General features: G+C 46.2%; 1 protein-coding gene across 6 annotated transcripts in view; it reads left to right on the forward strand.

The window, feature by feature from the left end:
* Positions 1 to 15,876, forward strand: part of HSPA12A (heat shock protein family A (Hsp70) member 12A) — a 226,664-nt gene that overhangs the window by 88,076 nt on the left and 122,712 nt on the right. The window lies entirely within an intron of this gene.

Raw genomic sequence — 15,876 nt, forward strand, 5'->3', positions numbered from 1 at the left:
GGAGCAAATACGGTTGTATATTAGGGCCTGGCTGTAAACAGTTGATCATGTGATGTGCCCTGGATGGAAGATAGAGGCATATAATTAAGTATAACGGTTGGTAGACTTCCGGTATAAGGTGGTGGAAATGTGGCCATTGCTAAATTGTGCTGTAGTGTCAAGAAAGTGGATCTCTTGTGTGGACTGGTCCAGGATAAGGTTGATGGTGGGGTGAAAGTTATTGAAATCTCTGCAGAATTCTGCAAGGGTCTCCTTCCCATGGATCCATGTGATGAAGATGTTGTGAATGTTGCATTAGTAGAGTAAGAGTACTAGGGGACGAGAGCTGAGGAAATGTTCGAGGTCAACTTCAAGTTCTGTTTTCATGTTACTGGTATGGTCCCTAAAATTACTCTGGATTTTCACCAGTCTAAGAGCAACACTTGGCCCAATAGCTGTTCTCTTTCTCTCAGTGGGAATTGTAGAACTGTATGATTGGAAGAAACCTCAAGAGGTCATCCAGTCCAACCCTCTTTGCTGAGGCAGGACTAAGTAAACCTAGACCATCTCCTGTAGGTGTTTTGTCTATCCTTTACTTAAAATTTTCCAATAATGGAATTCTAGAACCTCCCTTGGAAGCCTGTTTCAGAGCATAGCCTCCATTATAGTTTGAAAGCTTTTCCTTATATCTAACTGAAATCTCCCTTCCTGCAGATTAATTCCATTACTTCTTGTCCTACTTCCAGTAGATATGAAAAGCAATTGATCACAATTCTCTTTATCTTATTTATCCCATAAAACTTCTTGCTCTGAGAAACCCAAATTTGTAGTTCATCTTTATAAGAAAAGGTATCCCTTATGCTCAGGGCTCGCCAAATGACGGTGAGCCCCGCTTGCCAGCCGCGTGGAACCACATGCTGCGCATGCGCTGACCGTGCTGTGCGGCCGCACCGGGCTAAAATCTACTCGCCACAGGCGAGTAGATTACATTAATTGATGAGTCCTGCTTATACTTAGCCCAAGGAACGGTGAAATACAATTCAAATTCAAATCAGAAATAAACACCAATTTTTGTTCAGGAATATTCACCTCTGCACAGCTCCATTTTTTTAAACTGAAGGCTCCATTCCAACCAGAATGGTCTTAAAACCAGAGTAACAGTGATGACTCAGATCCAAAATGTTTAATTACAAATGTCATTTCTAAGTTTAGTAGTTGTGAGCAACCATGTTGCTAAAAAGTATTACCCTTTCATAGAATGACAATATGGTAACCCTGTATAGAGCTTTTAAACTAGTTACAAACATGTTTTAATACCAGTTTAATTACAGTGTAAACTGCACAAAAGGCCACTCTCATTAAGCATGATCAAATAGATTCTTACCTTTGTTAAAAGATCATCTCCATTAACTAAATGATTTGGTCAAACTTTGGTCAGAGGTGCAAGATTCACTGTATGGTGTTAATACCTTGTTTTAAAATTAATCATTTTGTTTCACTTATTTATCCAATGCCACTATTGAATGTCACTTGCTTCTTTTTCAATTGACTTTTGAGCTTATTTTATTCCTCCACACAAAATGTGTATCTCACTGTTATATCTGTCTTGCCTCCTACATAATCAGTGATACGGGCACCAAGAGAGAGATGGGGAAAGTGAAATTTAATGACCTTTGAAATGCACACTATAAAGCAATGACATACTATTCTCTTTTTTCTTCTATTAATCTAGAGACTCTGGTTGGATATATTCTTCTGTTGTTTTGTGTATTCTAAACATATCTTCTCAGATAATCTGAAAAAAATCTAACCAGACACATGCCTTTGGAATATAGTTCTTGGGACCTAGATCTAGGACAATATTTTTATCTTATATTATTCAGTTTGTGGAAATTGTATATGCTTTTACTTGCAGATTTTCCAGTTTTATTTAATTTGCTTTGAGCATCATGTGAACCATGTGCTGATTAACTTGCAGCATTTCTGCTTTTTGTTCTGGTATTTAACATGTGAAATGTGCTTAGATTGAGTCAAATGCTTTATGTATTTCTGTTATGAAAATTTTGTGCATATGGGGGAGAGGCCATCATGTACCTAATATTTGTTGATGTTGCTCAGAGTCTGAATCCCCTCTCCTAAAACCATCCAATGTTACCTTTTTAAAGTCACTTCTTGTGGGGGATATTTTAAAAGATCAAATTCTGCTGCTCTTATTTACATCAGGTACACCTCTACAGCTTGAGTAGTCCTATTTCAATAGATGAGACTATTTGCAGACTAAAACATTGCACAGTGTCTCCTATTCAGCACAGCATTTACACACAAGCTTGAGAGCTTTCCTGAACTGAGGCCCTAGTAAGTATGAGTGCAGGAATCTGGCCTTATCTCTCTAGTGGCCTAATTTTCAGGGATGTTGAACACTCATAATTCCTGAGTTCAATGCGAGCTGCAGAGCTCACCCCCTCTATAATCAGGCTATACATTCTTTAGATATCCTGTAAACAAAACTACGTTTAGCTACTATACACAACACACACAGAGAGAGATTTGTTTAGTTAGGAGCTACAATAAGAAATGTGCTATAAAAGAAGTCACTGCAGAGACAAAATGAAATTGACCTTTTAAAGATCATATAAAACATCTGTTAATTTTTTTCTATATACAATAATGTGTATATACCATGGGTGGGCAATACTTTTTGATGGGGCAGGGGCACTCCAATATTTTGGTAAGTGGTCAAGGGCTGCACTTTTCTATGGAAGGGTGTGGGATCTGGGATGGAGATTGGGTGCAGAAAGGAGGTTGGGATAGGGGACTGGAGTTCAGGAAGCAATGGAGGGTCTCAGAAAGAATTTGGGTAAAGGAAGTGGTTGTGACCTAGGGCAGGGGATTGGGATGCAGGAGGTGGTGCAGGATCTGAGAGGGAGTTGTTACCAGGGGCAGGAATGTATTAAGGAGTGCAGATGGTTTGGAGTAACGACCTGAGGCAGGAGTTGGAATGCAGGATGCAGTGGGGTGCCAGGTGCAGACTCTGACTGGGAGGCACTCACCTATACAGCTCCCACCGAGCAGCCCAGAAGGACCCTCGGGCAGGTTCCATGCCTGTCATGCTCCACACCCTGCTCAAAGCAGCTAGATACTGGAGACATATGTGTGTCTGCAAAGCATACCATGGGCAGAGGGAGGTTCCATGAGCTGCTTGCTCCTGCAAACATGGCCCAGGCAGCTCCCATCGGCCAGAAGCTAACCCATGGAGCTGCGAGGATTGTGCTGAGGGTGGGGATGACATGTGGAGCTCATGCAGAGATGCATAGGCCTGTCTCAGCAGCAGGTTACTTCGAGCAGCGTGCAGGGCATGGTGCCATAGGATCCCACTGGGCTGAGAGATACTGGCTGCCCAGAGGATCGTGGTGGATCCAAAGCTTTGGCAGCCAGATCTGGCCCATGGGCTGTATTTTGCCCACCTCTGGTATATGCTTATAGAATAATGTGCTCACAGTAAGGGTGTGTCTAGACTACAGAGTTTTGTCGACAAAAGTGGACTTTTGTCGACAAAACTATACCTGCGTCTACACTACCGCTGAGTTCTGTCGACATAACGTCAACAGAACTCAGCAATTTTGTTGACGCTGGTAAACCTCATTTTACGAGGCATAACGCCTTTTGTCGACAGAGTTCTGTCGACAGAAGGTGTTATTGCATCTAGGGGTACGTCTAGACTACAGGCTTTTGTCGACAAAGCAGCTTGCTTTGTCGACAGAACTGAATGTAGTCTAGACGTTCTTTGTCGACAGAAGCTTTGTCGACAGTATCTGTCAACAAAACTTCTGTCGACAAAAGCCTGTAGTCTAGACATACCCTATGTTACATAATGCTTGTAAACTGAACCTGGACAGCTGTCTTTTTCCACAGAACAGGAACAGCATGATTATAAGCTCTTTAGGATAGGAACCGTCTTTTTGTTCTGAGTTTGTACACAACCTAGTACAATTAGTCCATGACTAGGACTCTAGATGCTACCACAATACAAGTCGTAAATAATAGATCAATATTGGAAAAATTACAGGGTGACAAAGTTGCAATGTGTTAATTTTTTCCTTTGGCCACTGCAACTTTTCCAAAGTTAGAGCCAGCTTGAAAACTTCAGAGTGGAAAAAAAAGGAAAATTATAAATGAAAAAGCTATGGCATTTTTGTGCCTTAGAAAATCTTTCCCTAAATGAATAAACCTTTTTACTGAAGGTCTGAGCCACTGAAGAAGATTATATCATATGAGCACAGGAAATACTCTCTTAAGATCTGCAGCATGGTAGATTTGTCCTAAAATTGACTCTATTAATCTCTGCAGGGGCAAAGTGAATCTGTGCTGAGAATAAAGAATTTTTGCATCTTTCATACAGGTGTTTAAATTCCACATGGTAGGTAACCATATAGAACAAACAGATGAATGCTGGAAAAAAGGGACTAGAGGAATCTACTATTCTTGGGAAAAAACACTCATCCATCTCAATGCTCACACTTAATCTTTTCATCTGAGGCTTTCTTATCTTTTGCAAAGAACCAAATAGCAATAACAAGAATTGTCTTTAAGAATGGAGGAAGATTCTCCAGCACCTATTTGTTGTTGGGGAGAGACATATTAGAAGGAGGAGAGCTAGATTGGTACACAAACATATGTCTTGATCTGGGAATAGCACCTACAGTCAGCATATAGCAGTGGTTTGCAAAGTTTTTTCTTATGACCCAGCTGAATAAAATTATTGATGCTACAACCCAACATAATTATGTCTTTTGACTAGAATTCAGGCTCCAAGGTGGAGGTGGGGATGACAGGTTTGGAGTGCAGGAGCGGGCCAACGGCAGGGGACTGGGGCGCAGGCTTACCTCTGGCAGCTCCTGGTCAGCAGCACAGAAGAAGTGCCAAGGCAGGCTCCATGCCTGTCCTGGCACTGTGGGGCATGCTGTACTCTGGAAGCAGCCAGCAGCAGGTCTAGCTCTTAGTTGGAGGTGTGGAAGTGGCTCTGCATGCTGCTGTCACCTGCAGGTACTACACCCCAGCTCCTATTGGCCAGGATAGGCAGAAGGCCTGCCTTAGTACCCCTGTGGTAACCTGGTTACCCTACAGCAATATGACCCAGTACCTGACATTCTGCCACCCAATACTGGGTTGTGACCCATACTTTGAAAACCACTCGCATAAAGTATGTTATTTGAAATAATAGCTGTGAAAATCCAACAGAAAATCAGACTCAGAACGTGTCACATGTTCCAGAAAATGTAAGGTGGCAGCTCTTTGTACTGTGAATTCATTGTTTACAGAATACCAGAACAGGTAGACCGTGCTCTAGATCAGTGATTGTTGTGCTGTCATTACTTTTGACAGGCTTAACGTATTATATGAACTTTCTTTTATTTTGTTGTAAATTAATTGTGTTTTTAGGGCTTTATATAAAAAACTCCCACCGATATCAATAGAAGCTGTGTTGTAGACTTTGGGGCATTATGTGGCCTTTTGTATTTGACTGTAATAATTTCTGTCAGTCTTGCTATCAGAAACATTAAAATGGTCATATATTTCTCTTGATTTGCTCACACAACATCAGTTGATGCTAACAGAAGTTGCGTGTGTGGGGAGGGGTATGTCATGGTGGGAGACAATCACTATCAATACCGTGTCCTCCGATTCGGACTCTCATCAGCTCCCAGAGTGTTCACAAAAGTACTCTCTGTGGTCGCAGCTCATCTCCGTCACAGTGGAGTACCCATATTCCCCTATCTCGACGACTGTCTCATAAAAGGCCGTTCATCTACAGAGGTTGCTAGGATGTTGACCATCACCGAACAGACCTTCCACTATCTAGAATTACTAATAAACAAAGACAAATCCGAGAATCCAGATCCTTTTAGCCCTCAAATTTATGGGGCACATGGCCGCGACTTCCTTCATAGTTCCGTACGCAAGGCTACATTTTCGTGCCCTTCAACATTGGCTGGCCACCATGCACAATCACATCACTCCAGACATGCACAAGACAGTAGCGATTCCCCTCCCCCCCCCCCCCAACGTTATCAGGTCACTTCATTGGTGGACCGCACAAAGGAACTTACTGTCTGGGGTACCTTTCCAACAACCACTAGCAACACATCAAATTACTACAGACACTTCCCTCTTGGGATGAGGTGCCCACATAAGCGATATGTCTGTGCAGGGCCGCTGGACACACCAAGAGACATTGCTCCATATAAATCTACTGCAGCTCAGGGCCATCTTCAATGCCTGCAGACATTTCCGGGATCACATTTGCAATTCCACGGTAAAGACCCTGACAGACAACGTGGCTACGATGTTCTACATCAATCGTCAGGGCGGGGCACGCTCACGATCCCTATGTACAGAGGCGGTCTGACTCCAGCATTGGTGCATCACCAACGGCATCACTCTTGTGGCATCATACTTACCTGGCATAAGCAATGCAACAGTGGACTGACTCAGCAGAAATTTCACACCAGACCACGAATGGGAGCTTTACCACGAACCCCTTCATTTCCTATTTCGCAAATGGGGCACCCCCCTCATAGACTTATTTGCGACATACAGCAACAAGAAGAGCCACCAGTATTGCTCCAGGGCAGGTCCTGGTCATTATTCTCTGGGCGATGCGTTCTTCATCAGTTGGACCGGCCCACTGATGTATGCCTTCGATCCCATATCCCTAATCCTAAAGGTATTGCAGAAGATCAGGACCGATCGAGCCACAGTAATATTGATAGCCCCTTCATGAGCCAGACAGTACTGGTTTCCTCTACTGTTGCAACTATCCCGTCGGCCACATTATCAGCTGCCACTTTTTCCGACACTACTCACCCAGAACCACGGCCTCCTGTTCCACCCACAACTTCACACGATGCACCTCACAGCGTGGTACCTAGCTGGCTAAGCGCCAGTGAGACCCTATGTTCCGACGACGTCAGAAATGTTCTTATACAGAGCAGACGACATAGCACAAGAACTACGTACCTGGCAAAATGGTCAAGATTTACTATCTGGTGTTCAGACCCCCAGATTGACCCAGTATTGACTCCTATCCATAACATCCGTGACTACATAATGGGCCTTCACCAAGCATGTCTGGCCATGCCATCCTTGAAAGTACATCTCGCGGTGACAGAAGATTTCCGACAGCCCATAGACGGGTCTTCTGTGTTTGCACACCCCCTCACTAAAAGATTCATCAAGGGGTTAACAAATTTGCACCCACCCGTACGCACACCACCCCCCTCTGTGGGATTTGGATTTAGTACTGCGGCCCCTTACAGCCCCACCATTTGAACCATTGGCTACGATACCTCTGCAACTCCTGACCCGAAAATTGGTGTTCCTGCTTGCAATTACCTCGGCGCGAAGAGTCAGCGAGCTTTCAGTGTTGATGGCTATACCTCCATATACCATCTTCCAAAGGGACTGTGTCATACTCAGACACCACCCAGCCTTTATATCTAAATACCATATCAATGAGCCTATAGTATTACCTGTGTTTTCCCCTAAACCGCATGCTTCAGCTAAGGAGGCTGCTCTCCACACATCAGATGTGCGTAGGGCGCTGGCCTTTTATATTGACCATACTAAGTCCTTTAGAAAAGCAGGCAGACTTCTCCTCTCACTAGCTGAGCGTTCCAAGGGAGAGCCCATTTCTGCCCAGAGTAGCTAACTTAATTGTCTCCTGCATACCTCAATGCTACTCTAGTCGGGGAATACCCTTTCCCGAGCATCCCAGGGCGTACTCCACAAGGGCCATTTCAGCTTCCACTGCCTTTCTTAGAGGCGTTCCCCTTCCAGAAATTTGTAGGTCAGCCACATGGGCATCCTACCGCACCTTCATAGAACATTATCCTGTACAGTACAGATGGCTGCTGGATAAATCCGTTACAGCCACAGTCCTTTCATCAGCCAATTGTTAAGCTCCAAATCCCACCTACCTTCTTTTTCACAGGGAGTGGGACACTGCTGTGCAGACACCTACAGTGGAGCACCCATGGGGACTCCTTGAAGAAGAAAGTGAAGTTACTCACCTTGGTGCAGTAACTGTCGTTCTTCGAGATGGTCCCCGTAGGTGCTCCACTACCTGCCCACCTCCCCGCTTCAGAGTCTGTCTCCGCTTTATTGTGTTACAGATACTGAGGCGGGTGCGAGGAACTGGCTCAGACTTGACCGAGCAGCACGAAAGCCGCAAGACACTCCCCGCGCATGCACAGTCCAGCCAGACTACTGCTGCAAAAATCTCCATCCTGCGGTGCCGGGCCAAGCCCAGCACCTACAGTGGAGCACCCACGGGGACCATCTCGAAGAACGACAGTTACTGCATCAAGGTGAGTAACTTCGCTTTCTTTTGCTCCAAAATTCTTGCAAATGCTACCACCAGTTCAGTTCCACCAATGTTACCAATAGTGGGAACATTGGCTTAAATTAGGCAGTGGCCTGACCATGTTAGCATGTCAGATAGACTTGATGTGAGCTGGGTTAAATCCCACAGGCTATAAAATGTCAGCAGCCACCTGTAACCGTGGCTTTACTAGTGTTCTCATCACTGCTGCCACCAGTGGAATCAAACTGGTGGCATTCACAGTAAAAAACTGGGCACACAAAAGTCTAGTATAATCATGCCCTAAAATCTGTCCCTTAAAGCTGGCTTGATGCAGCACGACCATTGCCGAAGGTCAGATTTATTAACATTTCTGACTGACCAAGGAATGGGTATTAAGTTAGAATTGTTAATTTATATCCCAACTCCATTGGGTTCTGTTGACTTAAATATCCTCTGCAGTTTGAACTGGTAGTTTCACTTCCTGCCCTGAAGTGCTGTGTAGTGTTGCTAAGTGCTGTTTCCCCCTCCTGAGGGCAGAACATACCAGTATGGCTGAATCAATCTATGTATCTACTTAAGTTTGTGTGGTGCTTTAGGATCATTTGGGATGAAATGTGCAATGTCAGTGTGAAAAAATGGTGGATTAAGTCACATGACAGTTCCAAATAGGGACTAGAGATGGGACATAAGCCATAAACGTAGCTATTTGGGTGATGATGCATCGATTATGGTCAGCTCACTGTAAATTGTAATTACAGGATTTAATGCTTAGATTCTGTACTGATGGATGCCTAGAAATACCAGTAGTCCATCAAGTCAGAATTGTGCCTCTGAGAATGGCCAGTACCTGATATTTCAGGGGCAAACAAACTCCTTCTCTTCTCCTCCCCATCTCTGTTCCCCCATAAAGTACCCAGCAATTGTTACAGTACTCTACTGGAGATTATAGGAATTTCTTCCTAACCCATGCAGTGATCAAATCCCATGCATCAGGGTATATCTTGATTACCTGGATATTAATAACTACAGAAGATATAACTGGTCATATAGTTATCCAGTCTTTTTAGACATCTATTCACAATATTTATCTGTGTGTGTTTGTATTTATTTATTTATGTAGATTCAATTCCAGTTGTGCTTATCAGAATCTGAGCCATTAAACCCACAAATTCTATACAGCTTGTCAAAATGACCATAAAAATGGCAGTTTTCAGAGGGGTAACCATGTTAGTCTGTATCTAGGGTTCTTCGAGTAGTGTCCCCGTGGGTGCTCCACTCTAGGTGAAGGGTCGCCCTGAGCCGCAGATCGGAGCTTTGCAAAGCAGTTTCCTCCCTGTTGAGCCGCGCATGCTCAGAAGGCGTCCCAAGCCCTTCCCGCCCTCTGCAGCGCGCAGCTCAACCCCTTCCCTTTCAGTTCCTCTTCAACCGCCCTCGTCAGCAGACGGAGCGAGCAGGAGCTCCCTCTCAGTCTCTCAGACTGTATTTCCATTAGTTAGGCTACCACAGTTTTTCCCCCTGTTACTCCAAGTTAGTTTCCCATGTTTTTTTCTCTTTAAAATAATAACAAATTTTTTATATAAGAAGAATGAAACTGACAACAAAATCTCCCCTCGGGGACTAAAACTCGCTTCAGACTGGAGCCCCGGTGAACCGGGGCTCTCTCTCTCTCTCGGCTCCTCAGCTGGAAAAACATATAAACCAAATAAAAAGGAAAGGAAAGGACTATAACAACAGTCACAAATAAATAAAACACTGAAAATACCAACAGTTTAAAGAAATAAGAAGCTCCCAAAATATGTCTGCCTCCTCAGGCTTTAAAAAACGTGAGCAGTGCCGCGAGCCTATGCCGGCTTCTGACGGCCATACAAAATGTATTCGGTGCTTGGGGGAAACTCACTCACCCCACAGCTGCACACATTGTGCTTCCCTCACGGCGAGAGCTAGAAAGGACGGAGAGCTCTGCCTGAGGATGATTTTGTTTGAAAAGGCTCTGCAGCCTACAGAGCAGGGGGAACCGCAGCATGAAAACCCCCCGCCGCCAAAAACTACAGAGAGCCTCACCGTCGCGCTCTCTCCCACCTTCTTCCTCCCCAAAGACCCAGGGAGAGGGGCAAGGAAGTCCAAGGACCCCTGCTAGCAAAGCAGAGGGAAGATCCTCGCGTTCGGCACCGGGACCGGTGCGCGCTGCCTCCGAGCCATCCCGGGAACGCGCTAACCACCCGGGGCGGAAAGAAAACCCGGTGCTGCTTCAAACCGCGGCGCCGCTTCAAGCCCTGGCACTGCGGAAAACTCCGGCGCCGCTTAAAGGGACGGCGCCGCTCAAACTCTCGGCACCACAGCAAAAGAAGCCCCATGCACAGCCGGCACCGGCTACAACTGGAAACCAAAGTTCTACACCGGCGCCGGCAGCAGACAGTGAAATGCACCCTCATGAGTCTGCTACAGAGCACTCTCAGACAGCGTCTGACACTTACAGCAGGCAACAGCATTCATGCCTGCCTCCCACTAACTGCTCACCTGGGAGATCCTTTACCAGGCATTCCCCTCCCAGATCTATGTCTCCAGTGTCCCTGCAAGACGCTCCCTTACCGGATGATGACCGTCATACGACATATTCTTTGCGACACACGTCGTCAAGGAGGTCTCGTTCCTACTTCCATAGGGCTGGGCCACAACAAAGCCTATGGCACCCTTATTGGTCTTACCCACCCCCACCTTTCCCACCCCAATGGGGGCCCTGGGATCATTGGGACCCATACAGACGTCGGTCCTCAGCCCACTCCACACCATCTCGAAGGAGTCTGCCTCATCTACAGCCCCTACCTCCTGTAACACACATTGAGGAGGAGGAGGAGAAACGAATTTCAGACAATGAATCCGATATTCAGTCAATAAACATCACACACCCAGATGACCTAAGTGCCCAACAGGACGATGCAGTTATACCATCAGATACAGTAGCGATTGACGACCTCAAACAGTTTCAAGAACTATTCAAGCGAGTAGCGACAAGTCAGCATGTCTCCCTACAAGAAGTGCAAAAGAAACAACATCACTTGTTAAAGAACCTGCATCCTACATTGCATAGTAAGATTGCCCTGCCAATTGACGAGGCAATCATGGAAACATCTGAGGATCTGTGGAAGACACCTGCATCCATCCAACCGACTAATAAAAAGATTGACAGAAAATACTTCGTTCCACCAAAAGACAACGATTTCCTCTTTACACATCCACAAGCAAACTCCTTAGTGGTTGAATCCGCACAGCAAAGAGCGAAGGTACCACAATACAAGAATGGCAATATGGACAAACACCATAAAAAGCTAGACTTCTTCGGCAAGAAGATATACTCCTCTTCTACCCTACAACTAAGAATATCAAATTATTCTGCCCTCTTAGCGAATCATGACTTCGATAATTATTCGAAGTTGGGAGAACTGATACCACATCTCCCTGAGTCCAAAAGATCTATCTTGAAAGCAATAGTCCATGAAGGCCATACGATCGCTCACACTCCTCTCCAAACGGCAATGGACGTCGCCGACACAGCAGCCAGGACTACAGCTAGGACGATAGTCATGCGCAGAACTTCCTGGCTACAGTCATCTGGAGTTCCCCGAGAACTTCAGCCCAAAGTAGAAGACTTACCATTCGATAAGCAAAAATTATTTGCAGCTTCTACAGACGAAATGCTACACAACAGTAAGAACTCGAAAACCACACTTCGCACATTGGGCATGTACACACCGCCTTTCAAACGCAGACGATACACCCCATATAACACATACAATTGCTACAGATATGGGCAATACAACCGACCACAGAGACCCTATGAAGATACTAGGCCAAGACAACGACCTCAGAGAAGGCACCCTAATCAAGGCCGCTCACCCACTGCTCAGTCCTCCAAGCAGCAAATTTGAAGAGGTGGTCGAGGGTCTGCAATACCTCGCTCACGATCTAGCAACAACGCAACATGGCCATCTTTTTACCCAGCGTTTACGGCCGTTCCTTCCACAATGGGAATCTATAACATCGGACCGCTGGGTTCTAGACATCTAGGCTACACTATCCCATTTACCACTACCCTTCCTACCCTTCCCCCTACCCCGTCACTTTTCAGGGACCCCTCTCACGAGACTCTACTAAAACAAGAGATCGATCAACTCCTTTCAATCGGAGCCATAGAAAGAGTACCAGTAGGTTTCACGGGAAAGGATTTTACTCGAACTATTTCTTGATCGAGAAAAAAACGGGGGGCTGGAGGCCCACATAGACATCTGTCAGGGATGGTGTAGACGGAGCTTGATCCTGCCTTGAGGGCGGGGGGCTGGACTCGATGACCTCTCGAGGTCCCTTCCAGTCCTATTATTCTATGATTCTATGATTCTATGATTAGACCTCCGCAAACTGAACAGGTTTCTCAGGAAACAACGCTTCAAAATGGTCACACTTACAACAATCATTCCTGCGCTAGATCAAGGGGACTGGTTCGCAGCCCTCGTCCTGCAAGATGCGTATTTCCATGTAACTATCCATCCTGCCCACAGACGCTATCTATGCTTTACTCTCGGCCCAGATCATTTCCAATACAATGTTCTCCCCTTCGGCCTCTCGTCAGCTCCGAGGGTATTTTCAAAGGTACTAGCAGTTGTCGCTGCGTACCTCAGACGTCAAAATGTCATCATATTCCCCTACCTAGACGACTGCCTTTTAAAGGGCTCGACACAGGACGAAACCGCCTCCATGATAAGTACGACCACATCCCTCCTCAATCGTCTAGGCCTTCTACTCAACGAAAACAAATCAACACTGCACCCAGTTCAAGATATAGAGTTCATTGGTGCATGTCTGGACTCAATCACAGCTCGAGCATACCTACCTCGACAACGTTTCATAACTATACACGAAATTATAAGCGTGATGTTTACAACTCCTACCACTACAGTACTTACTTATCTCCGATTAATGGGTCACATGGCTTCCACCACCTGCGTAGTACCCCACCACGCTCGTCTGCATTTTCGATGCTTCCAACTCTGGATAGCAAGTGTGTATATACCGTCACAACACTCCCTCAACAAGACGGTGACTATTCCACCAAACATTCTTGCATCCTTACGATGGTGGATGATACCGAACAACCTCCTGACAGATGTTCCATTCCAACAAATTGAATCCACTATACAGATTACCACAGATGCTTCCCTCCTTGGCTGGGGAGCACATATGAACGATCAAGGGGTTCAGGGAAGGTGGTCCCCATCCGAGGCACGACTACACATCAACCTCCTCGAACTGCAGGCAGTAAGGAATGTCTGTGCACACTTCACCTCCAACATTGCCAATCAGATGGTCCGCATCCTAACGGACAACATCTGCACAATGTTCTACATAAACAGGCAAGGCGGAGCCCGCTCCTGCTCCCGCTCCCTCTGTGCGGAAGCTATCCGCCTGTGGAACTCATGCATCCGCAACCATGTCACTCTGATAGCATCTTACCTGCCCGGGGTGAACAACACCAGAGCAGATTCACTCAGCTGCAACTTCACCTCAGATCACGAGTGGGAGTTACACACGGAGGTCGCAAACTCAATCTTCAACCAATGGGGATGGCCATCCATAGACCTCTTTGTGTCTACCCAGAATGCCAAGTGCCCCCAGTTCTGCTCACGCGCAGGACTTGGCAAACATTCCCTGGGGGATGCCTTTCTAATCAAATGGACAGCCCCCCTACACTATGCCTTCCCCCCCAATCCCAAAAATCCTACGCAAGATCTGCAGAGATGGAGCCCTAGTCATCCTGATAGCCCCGTTGTGGCCCCGCCAAACTTGGTACCCGTACCTGCACAGGCTAGCGGTTCACCCTCCTTACCTGCTACCACACCGTGTAGACCTGATATCTCAGAGCAATGGAACAATACTGCACCCACAGCTCCATACCCTACACCTTCAGGCTTGGCTGCTCTCTGATTCTCGGAGATAGAAAATCACTGTTCCCAGCAAGTGAAGGACATCCTCCTCCACAGTAGGAGACAGTCCACTCGAAAAACTTACCTGCAGAAATGGACATGATTCTCTCACTGGTGCCAGCGAACCAAAGTAGAACCCCATGTCGCCCCGCTAAATACGATCTTGGACTACATTCTAGACCTTAAAGTGTCAGGACTGTCAATCTCTTCTTTAAGAGTCCATCTTTCTGCAATAGCGGCGTTCCATTCCTTCATTGATGGCTTCTCCATATTTGCCCATCCTATCACTAAAAGATTCCTTAAAGGGCTCCACAACGTATACACACCCTATAAGGCACCCCCCCACCCCTCTTGTGGGACCTAAATCTTGTTCTCCATCACCTCACCAGACCTCCTTTCGAGCCTCTGGCTACAGTACCACTCCCCTTTCTCTTTATGAAAGTCTGCTTCTTATTAGCTATCACGTCGGTCAGACGGGTGAGTGAAATTGGGACATTAATGGCAGAACCCCCCTACACAGTTTTTACGAAGGACAGGGTCATACTTAGACCTCACCCAACATTCCTGCCAAAGGTCTGTACAGAATTCCATTTCAACGAACTGATCGTACTACCTACCTTTTTCCCAAAACCGCATGCTTCACAGAAGGACGCCACTCTGCATACTCTGGACATTCGGAGGGCTCTCGCCTTCTTCCTGGAAAGAACAAAACCATTTCGTAAATCCGAAAGGCTTTTTATATCCATCGCTGAGCGTTCTAAAGGAACACCTCTATCATCACAACGAATCTCAAAATGGATCTCGACATGTATAGTCAAGTGTCATACCTTGGGCAATAAGCCACTACGGTGCCCACCATGAGCGCATTCCACTCGAGCCACGGCCGCTTCTACAGCCTTTTTGAACAATGTCTCCTTAAGGGATATTTACCGAGCAGCAACGTGGTCTTCAGACCATACCTTTGCCAGACATTATGCAATCCTACCACAACTTAAACATGACTCAGCAGTAGCTACAGCGGTGCTCTCTACCACCGCTAAACATTGACTCCGGCTTCCTCCAGCCATATATTGAATACTGCTTTGTAGTCACCTAGAGTGGAGCACCCACGGGGACACTACTTGAAGAAGAAAAGGGAGTTACTCACCTCGTGCAGTAACGAGTGTTCTTCGAGATGTGTGTCCCCGTGGTTGCTCCACGTCCCTCCCTTGCTCCCCTCTGCACGGAGTCTAAATTACTCGGGTGGAGACGAGGAACTGAAAGGGAGGGGGTTGAGCTGCGCGCTGCAGAGGGCGGGAAGGGCTTGAGACGCCTTCTGAGCATGCGCGGCTCAACGGGGGGAAACTGCTTTGCAAAGCTCTGATCTGCGGCTCAGGGCGACCCTTCACCTAGAGTGGAGCACCCACGGGGACACACATCTCGAAGAACACTCGTTACTGCACAAGGTGAGTAACTCCCTTTTGCTAGATGGTGTCAACAAAAATACCAGACACACTTGACATTACATCATAATCTACATTACATCTTATTTAGAAAACACCGGACATTTATATTTTCTCA

The sequence above is a fragment of the Pelodiscus sinensis genome, chromosome 8 (assembly GCF_049634645.1).
Source record: "Pelodiscus sinensis isolate JC-2024 chromosome 8, ASM4963464v1, whole genome shotgun sequence".
Lineage (NCBI taxonomy): Eukaryota > Metazoa > Chordata > Testudines > Trionychidae > Pelodiscus > Pelodiscus sinensis.